A 22,298-nucleotide genomic window follows, 5' to 3' on the forward strand; every position below is an offset into this window, starting at 1 on the left:
ACAATTCTCAAAAACAAAAGAAGGGGGGGGGGGAGAGTTCATAAAATTTGTGAAATACTGTTTACTCTGTGACTTTGACTTATCCAAGGTGAACGTGATGAGTTTTACTGAGAGAAAAAAGTAGAACGAAATTTGTTTAGCACGAAATTTAATAGCAACACAACGCGGAGCAAGGTGGTTCAGTGATTGTAAACAACATTTTAGAATCTAAACATTGCATATAAAGGTTTAACGTAACACGAAAAGTATTGATAAAATTTATGGCAAAGGAAAAGAAGTAATATGGTGAAGGGATTAAAAAAAAAAAAAAACAGCAGAAATAACATCCACACTACAGGCAAGCGAAGTTGTGACTGGGACTCATCAAGAATGCAAATAAATTTGACGGAAGGCAAACTTGACAACCATATTTACAATAAAATGGAAACATTGTGGTTAGGTGAGTGAAGTAAACATAACATTAATCTCACGCTCAAAAAAAAAAAATCTGTACATAAAATTAACAAAACACTGGTTGTATTTGTCATTTCAACTTATCTAGTATTAAAATAAATGCTCTTCAATGCCAAGAAATTTGGAGAGCAGTGCCTAATTCAACAAAAATTAGATCACACGCAGCATTACGATTGAAAATCATGGAGGCGAAAGAGATGCTTTGACAGCCGAGTAAACCAGCATGTTTAGTTGTCAGCAGCACTTGGAGTTTGTTTGTCCACCAGTATGACGTCACCTACTACCGCCCAATCTTTGCCGACTACCATGTGTCGTAATTATTGAAGAGGAGAAGCCCTCTGTGCAAATATCCTCTCTCTTCTCTTTGACTGCCCCGCCTAATGTAATATAGTATAATTCGCTTGTGCGGGCATCCATTTTTTTCTGTTTAGAAGTGTCGAAAGGAATTAACTACGAATTCAGAGCTCCAAAGTAAGTGTTTCAATCAATTATTTTTTCAGAGAAGTGGAAAATTTATTTTCTGATTCGTTCGTATCCCATGAAGTTAGAGTTGTTTCTACTTTTCACAAAAGTTGACTTCTAATATTTCCGCACCCTTCACTTGGGAGAATCAAAACAAGCGGCCCTCTTTTCATTATTAACTTTCTCTTTTTTATTGCTGGTAAATGTGTGACTTTAAGGTTGTATCATTAGTTTTTTTTTTTTTTTTTTTTTTGCGCTTTTGATCGGAAAAGGATATAAATAGCTCGACTGTATAGACTACGAATCACTCAAACAACATTAAACGCATGAAGCGGTTATTGATTTTCTTATTAAATGAGTACAAAAACGAAAAGCCAAAAACATTCTTTCAACCTCTGCAGAATCATATGTAAGAATTTGTGATGCAACAAATATTCGGCGCTGTCAGAATACCTAGAGTGCAAAAAATGCATTTATTTTCATGCATTGAAACGTTTATCATGCTTGATAGGTGTTTTAGTACATTGATATTTTTAAGGGTTTTCTTTAATAATTGGCTATACAAAAAATGTCTACTGCAAATCTTGACCATTCATTGACTCACACAATAAATTTATGCAAAATTTTCGTACGAGTCCGAAAAAAATTTACTTTGTACATATTTCGAAGGTCAAGACTTATTTTATTTTTTGAAGCTAATTTTTGATGCAAAAACAAAAGGAATCATAAGTAGATAAAACGCAAGCATAAATTATACATGGAACAAAGTTTTTTTTTTCTTCTCTCAGCACAAAATTAGTACTATAAAAATTGAATAATATGACAAAAATGGGGTGTGGGGATGGGGAGTTACCAATCTTTTCATTTTCTTGTTGAATTTAATTACTTAGAATCGAAAAAAAAAATCATTAAAATACTATGATTTCCTACATAGTTTTCAACAATATGTAAGGTTTACAGTTTGTGAAGATCATGCTGCAAATTTTTAGTTCTGTACAAACACCGATGATGATGCAGAAAAAAAAATATTCAGAATTTTTTAGCAGATAGGTCTTTTTTTTCATCACATAAAGTCTCCAGATTTTTGAAAATAAGTCATCAGTACATTTGGTACACAATTAGAGAGGTTCTAAAAGACACTTTCTGGTCAATCGAGATAGGATATGACATTTTGTTCTCGTCCATTAAAAGACGACTCGAGGCGGGCGGAAGCAAAGAAGTTTAAATGACGAAATAACAAATGGGGGGGGGGGGATCCTCTCCTCTGTCTTCGGGCAAGAGACAGTACTAATAGCCCTGTATCCGCTGCCGTACAGTATAATTTGGAAATTTCTTTTGATGGAAGCCCACCGAGGACCTGAACTCTAAACAGTCCACCCGCATCCCTTTGTTGCCTTACGTTGCTCTTTGAAGTGCATAACGCTTTTGAGCCGAGGTTTCTACGGAGGCTTCACTTTGTGAGATAAATAAATACCTTGGTGCTGAAAAGTTAAGTGAGAAATAACGACGTCAAAAGACCACAAATTGCAGGTTGCTGCAGACATGCAGGGGTGCTCACAGGGGGGGGGGGGTGCAAGTTGCGCCATCTAAAAATTTGGGGGGTTGGGGATTTTTTTAAATTGTTTTATTTATTTAAATTGATTTATTGATTTATTTTTTGTTTAAATTGATTTATTGATTTATTTTCAATTTAAATTCCTTTTATTTTATTTCAGTTCATATTGTTTGTATTTTATTTTACTTCAGTTTATTCTGTTTGTATTTAATTTTCTCTTTATTTCGTTTGTGTGTGTGTGTGTTATTGGCGTAGCACAGAACTTTTTGAATAAAATATCAATGATAACAATAATTTAAAATAAATAAATAATATTTGAAAAGAAAAAATATTTTTTAAAAAATAAAAATATTTTTAAAAAAGAGAGCTGAAAATAAATTATAAAAGAGTGGGGGGGATTTTTAAGGGGGATTTGCGCCATTGAACTCAAGGGGGGGGGGCACCTTTGCAGACACCTGTTTCGGTGTTACGAGGACCGCCTTTTTCAATGCAAGAAGTGACTGCCTTTTCATCCATAAACTCATTACTTTTTGCGTTGAAAGAGGCGTCCCTCGTAACGCCGAAACACGTGCCTGCAGCAATTTGCAATTTGACGTTGTTATTTCTTACTTTGCTTCACTTTGTGTTTGACTTGCAACTTTGTGAATATATTTCTACGGAGAATTTTACATTCGAAACAACGTACCAATCATGCTGGAAATAATGTCTTCAGACTCTTCTGTCAGTTTGGTGTCACTATTTTTAACGGGGTTATTAATTTTTATTTTAGTTCTGTGTTGACGAAGACTGGAACTTTGTTGAAGGAAACTATTTAAACCTATCCGAAACTGTTGTGGTGCAATATAGTGTTCGTGCTCTAGAACTGATAAACATCGCTTCTCAAAATTTTGTTCGCGAGTACCTTTCGTGGTAATTATTCAAATAATATGGGTTTAATGGGTTACCCAATAAATTGGGGTTTTCTAGATATAAATCATATTCTTTCTATTGGAATGACAGTAGAAATTGAATTTGCTTATTGAGAAATTTGTTTGCTATTGTTAATTTCAATACACGCGTATAGGATAGAAATTATGTGATGTAGTATTGTGATCGTGCTAAATAACTCCGTTTAATTCATCTTCTTTTCTTATTTATTTCAGTAGCTTCATGAAAAAATGCCTCTTAAGAGAAGAGAAATTCCTTTTTTTTTCTTCGAAGAAATATGATTTTTAAGTACTGTTTGAGCAGATACACTGTACCCGATAAAAAAATGTAAAATTCGAAGAAAATACAGGCTCGTGGGATGTAAAATTAGAGTTTGATTGCATAATCTGGATTTCAGTAGTTTTTTGGCCAAATACTTTTAATGTTTGAAATAATGTTCTACTTTTTTATTAAAAACATGCTGAAAATCATTTTTCAAACCTTTAATTATACATTGAACTGTTAATGAAATGAATTTGTAGACAAAAAGGAGGAAGCCATTTGGAAAGTATCGTGGCCAAATGTTTGGTATTCTGTATTCAGCCAAAGCACTAATCGCATCACTAGTGAGAACAAATAATTAAGGCAGGGCTGGGGGGGGGGGGGGATCAAGTTTTTGGTGTTCATGTTAATAAATGATTTAAATCCCTTGTTTTTAAGTCTTAAGTCTCTTTAATGCTTCGGTATTAAAATGTTTGATTTGCGAGGAATTCATTTGTGAATTGCTGAAAAATATGTTTAAATTTATAATGTTTCATTTGTTTTTAATTTCAGGATATCCTCAAAAGGAAAAAGAAAGAAATCCAGTATTTTCACGAGTGTCAAGAAAAGAAAAACTGAATTCGAAATGAACTCGGTAAGTGAGACTTTGTGTGTTTTGTTATTACTCTCCTAGTGATGTAAAATACCCGGGTATTTCTTCTTAATGGTAAATACCCAAAATGGGTATTTACCCAGGTATTTATTTCAAAAATTTATATTCAACTTAAATACTTTTTTTGTATGTATTCCACTATATATAACCAACCATATACAAAACAATAAATTTTTGCCTGAAAATTGTATTTTGATCACATATTTAAAGAATTATTGTGTGAAACAACTTAGCAATCTAATATGATATTCACATTAAAAGTGTTGGATATGCCTAATCAATGTTGATAGCCAAATTTCAGATATAAAAAGCCATTCTGCAAGCTTAACTGGTTATAAAAAAAAAGCTAACATCAATTTTTTAAGGTCCCAGTAATATGTCCCTGCATGACATCAAAACGTAAAGAAATGTTGTTCAATTTATTATTACTATTTATTTACCTATATCTTAATTTGCAGGAATTTCCTCCAAACTTAGTTCAAGAGTTATACAGTAGATACAATAAGTTACATTTATAACTTAAAAATTGAAGATGATGATTTATGCTGTGCAATCTGGTCGTCATTCTAATATATTTTTAAATACAGTAGCTTTGCTTTTACTTTTATAACATTTACATCTATGGTAACACCCTTCTTTCAGGGTCTCTATAATCTACAATACAAGAACAGATACCAATTTCAAAATGTTTGTATTTTGCTTAAACACTACTGTGCGAGCTACATATTAAAACTAAGGTCTGGACTTGTACGGATTGCCTTCTCTCGACTTTTAATTATACGTATGAAAGATTCACTCATACCTAAGTAAGTGTCGTGCTACCTTCGACCCACTTTCTAGTTGTTCGAGCGTATCAAGAGTCCAGGGTTTGAAATAGAAGAGGAGATTGCGCAAAACGTGCTCAGAATTGGCAGATCCCCTCCAATCCAAAGGTCTGTGGGGGGAATTTCCCCTCAGAAAATTCTTTAACAGGATAAAGAATCCTAGACGAGGTCTTCTTTTTATAGAAATAAAAAAGGGACAGGGAAAATGATCGCCAAGCCAGAAAACTTCCACTATTTGGCATTTTATTACTATGAACGGAGTTTTTTTTTTTTTTTTTTGACTTCTTGTTTTCTTTTTCTCGTTTTTAGTGGGGAAGTATTCGACTTAGTTAAAGGTATTGTAGCATGTAGGATCATAATGAAGTTACAAAATACCATGCATGAAATATAATGCAGTTTTTGCTCTAATTTTGCTAATATGTACGAATGCTTGCAACATTTTGAATTCGTCCTGGGACAAATTGCGACCAATTAAATCTGAAGTAGAACGTACTTTTCCCTCTAAGAACTGAACCTTATTTCAAATCCTGAAATGAAAACAATCTTAGATGGTGTTAATCTGATGCAGTCTATTTTACATTTATTTAATAAAATGCTTCTTTTATGTGACAAGTATTGTAATGATTGCTGAAAATTTACAGCTGTAATAATTCTAAGATGCACTTTTGTTTTCACTGCTGAGTTTTGTTGTGTGCGTCGAAATGACTCGCACTCAAAACTGAATTTCAGTTTGTCGTACTTTCTTTAACGACATCGTTCCTCACAGTTTGGGTTTGAATGCAAACACTTCGAATTCCCATTCCTTTCCCACTTCACGTTCCGAATTTGTGTTTGTATTCGATTCGTTCCCCGAAGCGCTATACTTCGACGATCCGCGCAGTGAAATCTTCGACCGAAATGTTTCTGCGAAATAAATTCATGTGTTGTATGTAAATGGGTGGTGCCAGATCCTCGTGACACATTGTTTCGTTCGCTGTCACGAATCAAAAAGCACGTCCAGTGTCACGAACGAACATGGGGCCGACCGTTCATGAAATGGTGACTGAAAAGCATGCATTCATAAAATAAGCTTAGAGCAATGATAACAGGTACTGTCCGTTCATCGACGCCCCCTGAATTGTAACGACTGAATAGAACCAGGGTTTGTGCAGCCTATGGAAAAAAAGTTAGCTAATGCCAGACCTGGAAAAGTCATGGAAATTTATTTAAAGTCATGGAAAAATGTCCTGGGCTTAGATATAATGTTCTAATGAGATTCCAACAGTCATCCCGAGCATACTCAGAGTAAGCCGTCTGCGATATCCCGCTTAAATAGCAGAAATATCCTGGTGTCAGCACTTTCCATACTCGTCGCTCACAGCTGTCGTACTTTCGGGAAAACAAATTTCAGTGACATTGAACATCCTAATTTTTTGTAACTTTTTAACAAGTTAAATTTTCAAAGGGCTCGGTTGCAAATAGTGGTAACTAGCATTTTTAATAAAGAAAGATATGGCTTGTGAAAAATTCGAGAAATTGCTGTAGCTAGCATTTTAATTTTAAAAAGAAAGTGAGTGCATAAATGAAGTGCTGTGTGTTTCAGGAATATTTGATTACATTTTTGCTAGTAATTTTTTTTTTCATTGGAAATAATCCACTTATTAGAAAAAAAGTTATGTAGATGCCATTGTGTTTACTTCAAAAAATTCTTTTCTTGAGCAAAACACATAACAACGAAACTTTAAACTAAACAATATTAAGTAATGTTAAATTAGAATGTAGATTTGTATAAAACAGGTGATATACAGACGGAATCTAACTTAAGTAAGAGAGGACGTGTCCAGGTTTTTCCCGATCAATCGGCAGCTTGGAACTGAACTTCTTTCCCAAATCTTGAACCAGAAGTTCTTTGAGGTTCGTTGGTCTTCCTCTTTTATTTCCACATCTCTATTTCATGGAGGTCTTCTGAAGACAACCTTATTTTTACCTCCCCCCCCCGTTGTGTTCCTTGTACCCAGTGGTTGGAAGTAGCGCTCTACAAGTAGTGACACTACTGTAGTAGCTACATTTTTTAGTAGTTTGTAGTGTAGTGCACTACTTTTTAAAAAAAGTACTGTAGCAAGTAGTTCGATACAAAAAAAGGAGTTTGTAGCGATTTATGGAAACTACTTTTAAAGAAGTTCAAGCGAATTTGACTGGAGCAAATTTTACACAAGTACATCAACGGGTGCAAAGAGAAATGGGACTCATAAAAACACGAGCTCACCTCAAGCATATCATTTTTACGTTCTATCTGTTGGACACCATTAGTTTGTTTGCCATCTTACTTTTCCTGTTTCGCCAATATTTGTATTGAATAGAGCATGACCGAAAAGGAAGAGTAATGAATTTACGATGACCCCCAATTTAGTAACTCCTTTGTTTTTTCTGGCTGCCGAGAATTTCCGTGGATAAACGTTTAAGATTTCAAATACATTGTTGTTCCAATACTGTAAAAGTTTTTGCACAATTGTTTTGACATAAAAGGAAAAATATAAGAGGGTATGCGACTTGAAAAATGGACTTACGTTTCTTGTGGGGCACCCTAGTGTGTATGTATGCTCCTTATCTCTTATTTTTTGAAAAGTAGCGACTACGTTTCAAAAGTAGTTTGTAGTTGCTACATTTTGAAAAAAGTAGTTGTAGTTAACTACATTTGTAACAAAGTAGTTGTCGTTCGCTACAAAAAAAAAATGCAGTTTTTCCAACCACTGCTTGTACCTATTTATTCAGATGCTTTTAGTTGCTGAAATTGTCTTAAACTGGACACCTGCAAAAAGAATCATTCTGGTTCATTCTGTAAACAACGAATGGTGTTTTCTTTTGAGCATATCTGAGGACATTTTCTCATTCATCGCTAGTGTAGATACACTTGCAATGGGCCCTGACATATTTTTGTACTATAGCTCTATCGGAGGGAAGCATAGTGTGTCCAACTTGTGAGAATATGTGGACAATATCCTTAAATGTACCTAGAGCTATCAAGTGAAGCCACACTGATACCAGAGACCAATTTTTGTTTTGGCCAATGGTCTGAAATGGCTGAACTTCGTAGCTTTGACATTGTGTTCTGAAAAAGTCTCTGAGAGACAGTTTCCTATTTCATCGGCCCCCCTTTCAGCTGCCGATTCGTCCCCCACACGTAAAGATATCCCAGTGAAGGTTTCGAGGGGATGGATGCTGAAGTAGTTAACAAAGTATCTTATTTTTGTAGAACGTCGGTCCAGTTGAAAGTTTCGGTGTTGGCGAAGCCTGTTGAAGTTATATATTCTTTGTTTCATTCATATGGATTATTATGATAACTTATCAGCCGTACTCTAAGTGCACGTAAAAGACGGTATCTGAATACACATAACATTGCTGCATAGAAATATTAAAATACCTAAAATAATAATCATTCCTACCTTAATGTTAGATCCATCATCACCAGGGATGTATTCCGAGTCTTTATCGGAGTCATCAGAATCACTTCCACCATACTTAGCCGAGATTTCACGCCCATTATTGCCACCAGAAGTGCCGGTCAAGTGTTCGCTATCCGCCATTTTTACCACTTACCGCCGTTTACATGGACGCAATGCCACATAGCAGAAATTACTTTGTGTCGCCATTTGTGAGGGAAACATCAAAACTGTATAAGATTTCACTTTATACGACCACATCAGTGGCGCACACAAGGGAGGGGTCCAGGGGGTCCGGAACCCCCCATAAGTCTTGCTTTTTTTCCCCGATTGATTTCGAATCTATGTATTTTCTACATAAAATAATTTCAGAGGTAACAAAAATTTCAGTTCTAATAAATGAACAAATGCAATCCTCATGTTAAAGAATTTATTAAAACATTGCGCACTTTTCCCATTACGAATTGCTTATACGAAACAGAATGGTGATTATAATTGAATACACTGTATAACCATGTTTTAAGTTTTGTAATTACAGATTAAACTGAGATTCTATGCACTTCTATAACCATATGGTGCTTCTGCATCGATGAATACACTTTGCTGAATCCATTTTTACTTCCTTTTACAAAAAAGGAAGTATTGTATTCATGAAAAAATTTTCACTCAAAAATCGGCCTTAATTTCCATTTTGCTCATCCCCGAATGAATGTTGAGTTTTGTTTTCGACTCGACCACACGTGGGCATATGCCTGGGATCGTACAGATACCCAAAATATCCATTTTGACGATTCCCGAGTTAATTACAATGAGTTTTCTCGTGACGTCTATGTACGTATGTATGTGTGTATGTGTGTATGTATGTCGCATAACTCAAGAACGGAATGTCTTAGAATATTGAAATTTGGTACCTAGACTCCTAGTGGGCTCTATAGTTGTGCACCTCCCTTTTTGGTTGCATTCGGTTGCTCGAAAGGGGGTCTTTTGCCCCTTTTTAGGGGGAAATCGTTAATTTCGATGTAAACTCAAGTGGTGTTTTAATTTGGCGGACACTTAGCAATATATCGCCAGTCTTTAGGTCGTCAAGTTTTGTCGCCAACTTGGCGACAAATTTGGCGATTTTTATTTATTAATTTATTTATTTTTAATCTGGTTTCAATTTGGCCACTGTTGGTGATATTTAGAGAGTAAACCAATGAATCACATTAAAACTGCCAATAATGAGAAAATGACATTAAATTGGAGTAAAAGGAAGTCATGTGATGCACACATCAGCTCGTTTATTATAAGAAATAATGCTAACTATTTACCCAATACTTTATTTTTTATTGTTTTCCATTTTCGAGAATCGAAAAAATCAAGTCAATATGTTTAATGGTTTATTGGGGTATGAGATGAGAAAAAGGCTTTTGACCTTGGACCCTCCCCTTACAAAATTCCTGCGTGCGCCACTGGACCACATGCCATTGTTTTCACCAAATAACTCGATTTTTACAATTTTGTCGGATACCACTATTGACGCCCGAGCCCTTCAATTAGGACTTTCATTATAACCTAAGAACTTTGTCATAACATTTTTAAAATCAATCAATGCTGTTTTTCCTAAATCACTTAAACCAGCTTCAAAAATTTGGTCCCTCATAATCTGTGGTTCAATGAAAATACCCTCCTTCATTCTTGCATACATGAACGACGGGAACTGTTCCTGCTTTTATCCGTTGATTTAGGGAAATTCTTCATCAATCCCAACTTTATGCGTAAAGGTGGAGACTATTTTTTTTCTTTAATCGATCAGAGAAACGTTTTGCATTTTTTTTCTCACCTGCAATACATTGTTTGTGCTCTGGTCATTTCTTTTTCGATATATTGTCCATGTATTGCCCTGCTGTTCCACTCACACAGAAAGTAGCAGTATATTGCATCATCGAGTTGCAGACCAATGAGAACGGTAATTACTTTTAAAAAAAAACTGCCCACATGCTCCAATTGTGATGTGAGTAGTCCATTTCATGAATCAGTATCTTCATATTTTCGCGGGATACTTTCATCGTGCAAGAATAAGCTACGGGGACCGATGGCCGTGCATTTCCACTCGCCCAAAGAAAGCTTCGACAACCGCGATCTTGCGTGAAACCAGAATGATACGAAGCGCCTAGCTCCATCTGCTCGAGGTCCGGTAGATAAAACTTAATCAGAGTGAATACGGTTTCTACTCTCTTGTTACATGTTCTATCGCACTAATGAGTAAAAAAAAATGTGTCTGTGGATCAAATGCATATGGAGGAAACATATAGCATGCTTTTAACTGCCATAAGATAGCATAAATAATCCAAAACTTATAAATGAAATTTCTTAGAATTGGAGAGTGATAGAAAACTTTCGAAAACATATTCTTTTTCAGCACCTTGAAATCTACAAGGAAGACCCAAAGAACATTGAGGAACAGAAAATGTATTAAAAAATTTGTTTCAGTGAATAATTTTACAAATAAGTTATTTTTTAAACTAAAAATGAACAAATACATAAAAGGTAGGATTAATCAAGTTGGAGTTAAAACAAATTATGTCAATCTATACTTCTAGTGCGCTAAACATAAATAATTTTCAAAAGCAAATGGAACAACAGTAAAAGTACAAATGTGCAGGAGCACTGCAGACATGTGTTTCTGCATTACAAGGAACATTTCGATTACACTTGTTTTGCTAGTAAAGATTTAAAAAAAAAGGAAATTATAGAAAATTCAGAATTTTATCATCTGGGGAGGGGGGGAGGGTATCGGCCTCTGTGGTCTCCATTGTGTCACTGTCGATGGAAAGTCTCTTGCCGTCAACAAATGGCTAAAAGAATATTCCCCCCCCCCCTGGAAATGTACGTGCATTTAATTAAAGAACAAGATAAATTTCCCCCTTTTTATTGCCCTCTTTCCTTTGTTGTCCGCTTATTTCTGTTGTAGGTATGAGGTGGTTGGAACTACGTTATCCTTAATCTATCTAGTCGTTAACTCTCACAGTACATTGGTGAGATTTGTACCGGAGCCTTAGGACATGTACTCTCTCTCTCACTCTGTGGGCACTCATGGAGTCATGGTACATCTCATAGAAATCAAAAGTTATCTGGATAAGGATCATTGTATGGAGGGAATCCTCTTCTAAATGACATAACATGGTGGCATTAACGTCTTCTTTTCGAAAGAAATGTATGAAAATTTGGCATATATTACTCCCCCCCCCCTCTTTATGTCTTTAAACAGGTTTTAGGCCAACAAGACTTTTCGCCAATTAGAAAACTTTTTAAAATCAACGTGGATTTCCCTAAAGGACAGATTTATTTCGTAATCCTTTTAGAACTCTAACATGTGACCCTGTTTGAGTCTCCCTACAAAGGTCTTTACTGTCTTTAGGGATTATCTTTGCAATCAGAGTCAAAAACAAAATATTTTGAGGGTAATTTTTGCCTTTTAATGCATTTTTTTTTCTTTAGTTGAAAACTTTATTTACAATAATCACTCATGATAATATTGTACTGTTTTTTTGAAAAATTGTATGAAAGAATGAATTCCAATATTTAATTTACAAGGGTGTCCAGAAGTCATTCTCCAAGTTTTTTCAGCTTGACAACTTTGTCAAAACTAATTTTAATGAAATTGTAAAAAAAAAAAAAAGACTTCCACTCATGATATGGTTTTTTTAAAACTAAAAATCTTTATCTAATCAATAATAAATAGTCCTTACATACGCCTCTGTTTAACGATGCAATCGAAATCCTAAATTGAAACTAATTGGGGGTTCCATTACGTTACCCTTATAATCTGTTTTTAAATTTTAAGTAAAATAAATAACTCTTTGAAAGTTTCTCATGCGTGCTTATTTGACAATTAATATCTTATGTTCAGATTTAGTAATATTATCCATTTTTTCAATTCAAAAAATTAAAAATATTTCAGTTTTTAAAAACCCCAAGTTTTTTTTAAAACTTAATTTCATTTTTACTTAGTTTCTTTACTTAGTTTTATTATTTTATTTAATTATTCATTTTTGCACATATTACAAAATCGTCTTTTGCATATTAGTCGATGGGCCAAGTACCAATTTCGTTCAAGTTCGTTTACCAATCTTGGGGACTAAGAGAACTTGCTTAAAAATCTATTATTATTGGTGAACTCAATAGAAAAATGCAATGTTCCCATGCAGAAACTGTCTCATTGAGTTTTAATTAGTATTTGAAATAGGAACTCTGTTCCATGGCCTGTTAGCGCTTATACAAAAGATGTTGACTCTATATTGTGCTATTACGCCAAATATTTGAAATCTAAAAATTTAAGAAACCGTTTTTCAACCACAATTTTACTGTTTTATTCAATTTTTTGTTGCAAAATATATCAATGCGTTTCAAATTATTTTTGTTTAGCAATTTCGTAACAAAAAGGAAATCGAAAATTGTATCAATCCGCAGTGCTGCATGATCTTAATCTCAAGATTTCGTTTATTACACTAGAGCCAGCGCAGATATACATTGTTAAGTACAAAACATTAAAAGGCACTTTACTTCACAAAAAATAGGTTAAGAAATCCACGAATAGCTGTAATTGATTTACGAAATCTTAAAATCATAAACAACTATAACAGATGCCAATTCACATTAAAAAAACATTAGCGGACGATAAATTAAAAAAAAAAAGTATATTTCACTTTCATATCACGATGTTCCCCCCCTCCCCCTTTTTTAAAAGTAATTTGCTTTTTGATTGCAGACGATGTTTTTTAAGTTCATTTTTAACCAACTTTCCCATTAAAGTAAAATAAAATAGATAAAAACTAGAGAGGTGCATGGTTAAATGGATTAAGGTTAATGTATCGTAAAAATATTGCAAAGGACAAAAAAAGTTCAAAATAAATAAAATAATTAAATATTGAAAACTTAACGTTTGGAAGGTAGAGTTTCGAATTGTCTGCTAATGCGCCCCCCCCCCTCCCTCCCTCCCTCCAATAACTGATAAAGGATAAGTACGATTCAAACTTTTTTTTTTTTTTTGGAAGATCTCGCCGACGAGACTTCATTCTCGTATTTCATGTTTTGATTTGAACTGTTCAAAGACCTAAATCTTAGCACTTGCGGATAAGTTTAAGGCAAATATAAATTGCAAGCTTAAAGGTGGATTTGTTTAAGAAAAACTTTGTTGGAAAAAGCTCTTGATAAAGAAAATTTTTTACAGCAGATTTTGTAAGGGCATTTTTTTTTTTTTTTTTACAGTTTTAGCATTAACGACAACGCGAAAAATTATTTTTGGGCACCAAAATTTTTAAACATTGTGAAGATTCAGAATACATTCTCGGATTTTTGGTAACAAGAAATAGAAAAAAAAAGTTATTAATAAACATCGAAATCCCATATGTCACAGACTTAACTTTGACGAAAGTCAGCGATAAATATGACTGAATCAAGGACTTACTCACACCCTATCCCCTTGTTTGTGCACTAACTATCAAGCAAATGTTCAATGCTGATGTTTGAATAATTTAATCCAGTAGTGCATACCTTTTTTTACCCGCGGGCCGTAACTCACACTAATGGGAATCTTGCGAGACAGAAAAAATTTAAAATTTATTTATAAGATTTAAATTTTTCTAGATAGCATGGGAAAACAAGAGAAAGGAAAGACAATTTCTAACCAAAATTTTAGAAATTAATTTATGACTACTTGGCTTCAAAATTCATGGCACTGAAAGAAGATGATTCGTAGTTTTGTAAGGTTTTGGAATATATTTTTCGTTTTGTAACACTGAACACAACGACGGGCCACGTGGGTCAGCTTCAAGGACCACATTTGGCCCGCGGGCTGTAGGTTGAGCGCCACTCCAGTCAATGCTCCCAGTTCATCGGAGCATTGAGCGGATTATAAATGCGGGCAGTATTGAAATGCAGTGGAGAACTAATGTACAAAAACAAAACTAATCTCCTGTGCATGCCAGAAAAATTGGTGTTCTTCGAAGAGATGTACATGCAAGGTGTAAAATTGTTCACGTACACAATCCTGCTCCAGTGACAGTAGGAGTGTAAGCTCTCAAGAAGAAAATATATCTTTATCGGATCGATGAATTCAGTGATTCTGACAATGACACTTTAGAATAACATGTTTGCTTCTTTAAAATAAAAGTTTTTTAATGCACATGCACAATATTTTGAACGTACATGAATATTTTTAATGTACATCAATAATATGTTTGATGTATTTAAAATTTGTCCACCTCTTGCCATTTTCACTCCTTTTCATGTATCTCTAACGGTCTGTAAAAATGTTTTGAGGCGGTACTTTTTTGGGAACATTGGTTTTTTTTTTCATTTATAGACAGTCACAGGACTCAGAAAAATATCACTTTTTGTAGTCCCCAAAATTAGCAAACGAAACCATTTTTCTAAGCACCTTTTATGCCTTAGTCCCACAGCCCATATGTTTATATGTAGTCGCTAATTTTGGCCCCTTTTGACGCTTAGTGCATATAAATGCATAAAAACGGTTTTGCCTTTTTTAAAAAAATGCATATTACTGCGTTTTTAATAAGATCTTAGTTTCTCTTCACGTAAGTTAAAAAAAGAAAGAGAGCAAATATTTTTTTCGTTTGTAGCGCATATGTTTTTAGCTTTTATTGAATACATACATTTTAAGTGTTTTTAGTGCACATAATCCGGGCTCTAATCATTTTCCTTGTCTTTATTTCCTTTGAAACTTGAAGAGAGTTATTTTTCTTTATTTTATTACATGTTATTGTCAGTTTTAGGAATTGTAAGACAATCTAATGAAACAAATTTCGACTTCAGAAGAAGCAATTCGACGAATATTTGTTTCCGTAAATGTGTTCCATTTTAAATAATTTTTATTGCATGGTATTCATGCTTCGTTGCGTGTTTTATAAATTTAAAAGTTTCTCATGCATTTACAGTGTGACGGAGGACCGTCAATATGAAACTTGATTACACTGTTTTTCTTGTTTAGAGTGATTTTGTGTATGTTTGAATGATTAAAAAATGTTTTCATTGATTTTTTTTTTGCATTTGCCAATAATATTTTTTTTTATAATATTGCAGTACTGTCAGTCTCTTGATCTGGTACATTTTTATGGGAGCCATGTAATGAACCAGGAGTTTTTTAAAGCTCATATCGTCCCGCCCGTGGGCGCATACAGGGATTTATTTGAGGAGGGGCGGACAATCCAAACATGAAGGTTACTTCGCAAATTGAAATCATAAAATGATTCAGAGTTGGTAGTTTTGAATTTATTTCTGAGGAGGGGGGAGGGGGAATGTCCCACTCTTTAAATACGACCTTGCCCCCTCTGAACTCTTAAAGTGCCCTGCCTCCTTAAATACATCCTTGCCCCCCCCCCCCAAACTTTCAAAGTGCTCCCCCCCCCCAGAGCAAACAGTCTGAAAAAAACACTGACTTGGAAGTACTAGCAGAACAATTTTGGTCAAATGATTTTACATTGCTGAACATTACCAATTATTCTGCTTTGGAGTCCAAAACGAAATTGTCAATTTAGGTCTGATAAAAGGGAGGGAAAATTTCTAGACTTATGCCACTAGTCACTTGTTATTGCTAATAGCCTTTACCAAAACGTTGTCAGAAATTCGAAATTTTAACAGTTAGTGTTTGTGCGTAAAAAGTTTTTTTTTTGTTCCTTTTGCCAAAAAAATATAAAACAGAATATAATCCGTTTTGAAAGTAACTAAAATTAAAAAAAAAAAAAAAGCCCCGACTGAGTTGCAGCTGTAAAACCAAGAGGGAAAATTGAAAATCCTTTCAAAAGCCTTATATTATTAAAAGTCAATGTCAAGTATTTTATTTGCTATTAAGTAGAAACTGGCAACAAATAATTTTAAATCATTGCTTTTAATTTCCTTGTCAGCCAACAATGAATTCGGTTATCAACTGCGTGAATAAACGCTTAGCCGTTATTAAAATCTGCTTTAAAAAAACGTAAAAATTTGTATTCTATGAACCATGGAAGTTCCAAACACATTCTATCAGACTTCTTTTATCTATTCTCTTTATTTTGGTATTACATTTTAAAATTTTTAACTACGTTTTCACTGCAAGAATCGTGAAAAACCCTTTAGAAGTTCTTAATTAATATCTTCGTTAATGAATGTCATCCAAAGATGCAACCTGACTAAGAACACTCTCGATCAACTCTCCTTTCTAACAAAAATTTTTTTTTTCGAAATCGGTCCATCCGTTTAGGCACTAGAGTGCCACAGACAGATACACAGACAAGTCAAATTTGTAACCCCCTTCATTTGTGTGTATTGGGTTAAAAAGGACAGCTCCATGCCTTGGACTTTTTTTTTTTTTTTTTTTGTAAAATCGTCACTGGAAAAGGAATTGTCCCTTTTAGACTCTCTTTTGGACTGTTGTTTTCTCTGTCAGCGAGTAGCGATTCCGCTGTCCATTCTAAGAGTCCTGTGTTTGCTCTGTTCCAGGGGAGTGACCGAGGAAAAGATGGGGAACTGCCATCGACGTCCAAGTGTCAATCCCAAGATGACGAAGGACGACCTCCCAAGTAAGTTGTCCTTGGATGAAGTGACATTGTGCTGTCGTTCATTCAGAACGGGAAGGGAAGTCTTCCCTATTGTGTCACATTTGGAGATGTAAAAATTATGAAAATTTTAAAGTGGTGGGTAAGGAAAAAAAATTTGGGGGAAAATAGAAAAATTGAATTTTTTGTTAATTAATGTGTCACATTCTAATGGATTAATTAGTTTAATCATCAGATGGTTTAGAAATTTCGAAGACTTTCTTCAATCCAAATTGTTATTTAGTGTTTCATCTCCACTCCCTGTCGAAGCCAGTCTTGCACCAATTTCATTTTTGCTTTCCATTTGAATATTTGAGGGTTTTCTTATAAGTCAAATCATAAACTGACATTTTTGCACCCCACGGTGAATATCCAGGCTTTTAATCTGTTCCCTGTTCAAAACGAATAGTCGCTGAAGAGCTACGTTTTTTAAAGTGAGACACGGAAACATCATTTTGTAAAATATGAAAAAATTTGTTTATTAGCCACTGCATCATTATCTGCTAGGGTTAATCCACTGAAGTTTGGGTTAAAACTTAAAAGTACCAAAATATCCCCAAACAGGCAACCGCTGCTTTCAAATGTACATGGAAGCAAATCTTCACCCCTCATACCATGACGGGCGACTTTCTAGTGAGGTTAAATAATAAAGTCGAGGGATTATTTTATGCTTCGGAGCAACTGTTGACATAGTTTAATGTTATGGAGCATTAGTTTAAGCTTTAAATTATTTGCACTGGTATCGCCGTGAAGCTACAGCTAGTATGTATATGAAGTGAAAAATTAAGTGCCCGCCGAATCCTCTCCCCCCCCCCCCAATTAAAAAAAACCATCGGCTAGCCAAGCCACTGGTCAGTAGTGTAACTTCAAATTTTCTGCCCCGCAGAAAATCTGATTTTGGGTCCCCTACTAAAAATCATATTACTGTATATATGAAGTACAATTTTTCGATTTTGTTGGCTTTGTTTATAAATTTTGCGAAATTGAAGTTTTAAAAATGCGATTCTAAGCCATTCTTAAATTGCCTTTTTGCAACTTCGATTTCTGAGGAAAAGTTCCGAACCCCCTCATCCCTTCCCCTAACTTCAACCAAAGTGGTCCACAAATGCGTTTATAGGATGTTATGTAAGATGTAAGGGGAAGTTGCTCAAAGATGAGACTTCCAGAAAAACTGTTTTGATATTGAAGTTCCTAAAACGCAATTTTAGATGATCTTTGGTAATTCAAAAAGGATTGAGGGTTCAGAGGCTCTCCCCCGGAAATTTTCCGAATTTAAACTCCTGAAACACAGTTGTAGGCCACCTTTGATGACCTGACAATAAGAGATGAGGTTCCTGGCACTGTCCCAGCTTTTTTCGAAAATCAAAGTTTAAAAATCAAATTTTTAGGAAGGTTTCGGATCTTTGCCCCGGAATATTTCAAAATCGAAGTTCCAGCAAAGTTTTAAGCAATTTTTGAACATATGAGGAAGAAAGAAGTTTTTTGAACTCTCTTCAGGAATTTTTCCGAAATGAAAGTTTAAAAACACAATAGGCTGTCTTTGGTGAATTAAAGGAAATTATTTAGAGGATCTCTTCCTTCCCACTTTCTTGGCAAAGTCCCCATCTTTTATTTGTTTTGAAGAGAAAAAAAATGAGAAAACTTTGTTGGTAATATATTAACAATTGCCCGCTAAAAGAGTTTAATTTTAAAACAAAGTAGCTATTCCAGTTCTTTTCTTTAAATTGAGAGGTCAAGAGTTGGTTCGATTTTTCCACCTAATGTCAGGGACACTCTTTACTGAATAGGCCAGCTGGGCCATGACCTAGAGCCCCGGCCCTTGGGGGGACCCCAAATGACGAAAACTGTTTTAGCAAGTGACAAAAATGGCCAGAGCCGATGCTTAGGATGTCGGCCGCCCGTGTGCAAAGATCTAATGAGCCACCCCTCAAGAGTAATTTTCATATTTTGACTAACCTTTAACGTACATATAAATCTTTCTTCAAATATCTATACCAAGTTCTAATTAAAAAAATAAAAGAAAAAGAAAACAGAAAAGTGATGAACTTATAAGAAGGAAGAAAAGTTTTATAGTAAGAAACTCCTTAAGTACAATTTACATCTTTTAGGGCTCGACCGATGGCATTTTTTGGCCGATGGGCCGATGCCGATTGTTGGCCGATTGTTCAAAGATGGCCGATGGCCGATGGCCGATTGTTTTCCTCCAAATGGCCGATTGCCGATGGCCGATGGCCGATGCCGTTGGCCGATGGAAAAAAAAATCAAACAGAAATAAATTAATAAGATTATCAGGGATTTAAAGGATCGTTTATTCATTTCACTTTACTTCCTTTCTACGAATAAGGAATGGTATAATCACAAAAAAAAAAAAAAAAACAGATTTCGACCTAAATTTCTATTTTACGATCACCCAATTTAAATTTCATAAAGTTTTTCCGGCACATTTGTACATGCATATGTACTTAAGAACATATAGATGACCGAAATATCCATTTTGAACGCCTCCTCAGTTAATTATCGCAAATTCTCGCGTAAACTTGCGTCACTCAAAAACGTTATGAAATAGTATGTTAAAAACACATACGTACGTAGTATGATCTAAAAGTTCAGGGACAAGTTGTATAAAACCTTACCCTGAATAGTTCACATTACCGAAGCACATCTATCAACAAAATAGTCACCTTGGACGACTATGCACTTCTGCCAACGTTCGTATAGCTTTTAGAAGCACACCTGTGGAAGACATTTTTCGCAACCTCCTGTAAGGCCTCTTGCGCTGCTGCTTTAACTTCATTGTGGGGAAGAAGGCGAGTTTCATGTTGAGACTTAGCTCCGAGTGACTTTTACTTGTTCCCAGCCAAAAAAAAAAAAAATACATTTGCATGGACGTCGCTTTCTTCCGTCAGGAGAAGATAAAGCTGCATCATAGAAGGTAGCGAAAAACGGCTTCTAGGACTGATTCCAGAAGTTTCATGAACACTGGCAGAAGTACATAGTCCCTCAAGGTGACCTTTTAAAGGTGAACGTGCTTCGGCAATGTGAACTATTTTGAGTAAGGTTCTATACAGCTTGTTCCCGAACTTTTGGATCGTGTTACGTACAATCTGTATAGGGTGTAGTTATGCTTCTCCTTTTTTGACTGCTGTGTGATGAAAGAGAAAGAACAACAGCCAAAAAAAAAAAAAAGAAAAAGAAAAAAAGAAAAGAATGAAAAAAAAGGAAGAAAAACAAAGAGACTGTTTAATAACCAATTGATTTTTTTTTTAAATTGAACATATAATTAAGATTTCAGTAATATTGTAATAATGTATGGATTTAGGTACACTAAAAATAGTTTTGAAACACTAAATTATATTATTTAATCATTCAAAAAAATAATAATAAAAAAAAAAAAAAAAAAATAATAATAAGAATAAAATTGTGAAACCGTCAACAAATTACGCAATTAAAGTGGAAAGATTGCACGTAGACATTTTTTAGTCATCAAATCAAACAAAAAAGGTGTCAGATAAATTACAATATTAAATCATAATAGGAATATTTTTGTACTTATTTAAAATTTATGAATAGAAAAGTTTGCATTTTTCATAAAAGCTATCATAGTGACATACATTTTGCTGAAAAACGAAATAGCCATAAAAAGAGCGAGGTTCTTAAAACGCAGCTACAAAAAAAAAAAAAAAAAAAAAAAAAAAAAAAAAAAAAAAAAAAAAAAAAAAAATCAATATTTACACCAAGTTAATAACCGAAATAAATATACTACTTGATCTGATGTTTGCACACATAATATTGAACAATTTGATTGTTTAATCTTTTATGAAGCTTTACAAACAAGTTCAAATTAAATTTTTAAATTTAACAATAATTTTCTGAAATTTTTTAAAAAAAATGCATAATAAAAAATCCTTGAAACTTTTCTATAAAAAACGAAAATAACTGATTCATTGATTTTATATAAATACATAAAAATCGTTACTCACAACAGAAAAAAAATCGATCGCTATTAATGATGCAAAAAAGAAGGCGCATTACGAAATATAGGTGAAACAAGTATGAGAAATACGCAAAATGACATTTCTTGACCAAAATAAATAATCGCTCTAAATATTTAAGAAATGCTTGAAACGACGAGGGATGGTTTGGGGGGGGGGGAACAACAGAAAAAAATCGATCGCTATTAATGATATAAAAAAGATGGCGCATTACGAAATGGGAGGGGGTCACCCTCTGATTTTGCAGTAACTCACACTTCGGCCCCATTTTAGGCCTCATTTGTTTAGTACAGAACCGCTACCACCAACGCCTCGGAAGAGTTTCTGAATCTACTTCAGCACTTCTGAAGAAAAAATTCAAAAGTCCCTTGGATTTTCGAATTATGTCACCATTCAAAACGTCTTTAATCAATTTCTTACATTAATGCTCTAAATTCTTTCTAAACAATAGATAAAGTTCGAATAAAAAAATATCTAAATATTCTTAATTTAAAGAACTCAGAAGTACAACTAGAGTTTAATTTCAGAAATTGAGGTAGTGGGAGGAGGGGCACGCAAGTGTTCTCGGAAATTCAAAAAATAGTCTTAAAAAATCGAGTTCAAAATAATCATAAAAATAGAGCTGAAAAAACCTTTTTAAACTTGCACCCGAGTTTGTTTTGACGTGCAGTGGCGGATTTAAAATATAGCAAATGTTGCAATTGCGCGAGAGGTCCCATAACCATAGAGGCACCGTAGGAGTTACAAAAATGCTTATGATAAATGTTTTACAACTTCTGTGATAGAGAAATGGGGCCCCAAAATGTATTTCGATGGGCCCCAAACTTGTAGCTCTGCCGAAGCGATACAGAAAAGACTGCATTAATGCGATTCATATTAAAAATATCGAAAAATTAAAAATTACCGTCGGTTCAACGGGAATCTACCAAAATGACACAAAAACCGGTTTTGCCATCTCATATTTGTTTCCATGGTTTCCAATGTGGCAATGTATCACCAAATGATCGTCAGTCTGAGACACTATATTAGTTTTACATTGAAATAAGTAATTAATAGCTACAAAAAAGGAGTAAACCGGCTTTTCAGAACACCCAATCGAAGACAAAAAGGGAAGCGCACAACTGGAACCCCTGCACACCCTGCATGCGAAAACTTAACCTTCTACAGCTTACCATCTTTG

The 22,298-nt window shown here is 34.4% G+C and overlaps 1 long non-coding RNA gene across 1 annotated transcript; it reads left to right on the forward strand.

Moving 5' to 3' along the window:
* The first annotated feature begins 826 nt into the window (after positions 1 to 826).
* On the forward strand, positions 827 to 17,112 carry LOC129232397 (uncharacterized). The gene is made up of 3 exons (XR_008581352.1): positions 827 to 924; positions 4,211 to 4,292; positions 17,032 to 17,112. It is a non-coding gene; the product is annotated as an uncharacterized LOC129232397 (long non-coding RNA).
* The last annotated feature ends 5,186 nt before the right edge of the window (positions 17,113 to 22,298 follow it).

Source organism: Uloborus diversus, unplaced genomic scaffold (genome assembly GCF_026930045.1).
Source record: "Uloborus diversus isolate 005 unplaced genomic scaffold, Udiv.v.3.1 scaffold_12, whole genome shotgun sequence".
Lineage (NCBI taxonomy): Eukaryota > Metazoa > Arthropoda > Arachnida > Araneae > Uloboridae > Uloborus > Uloborus diversus.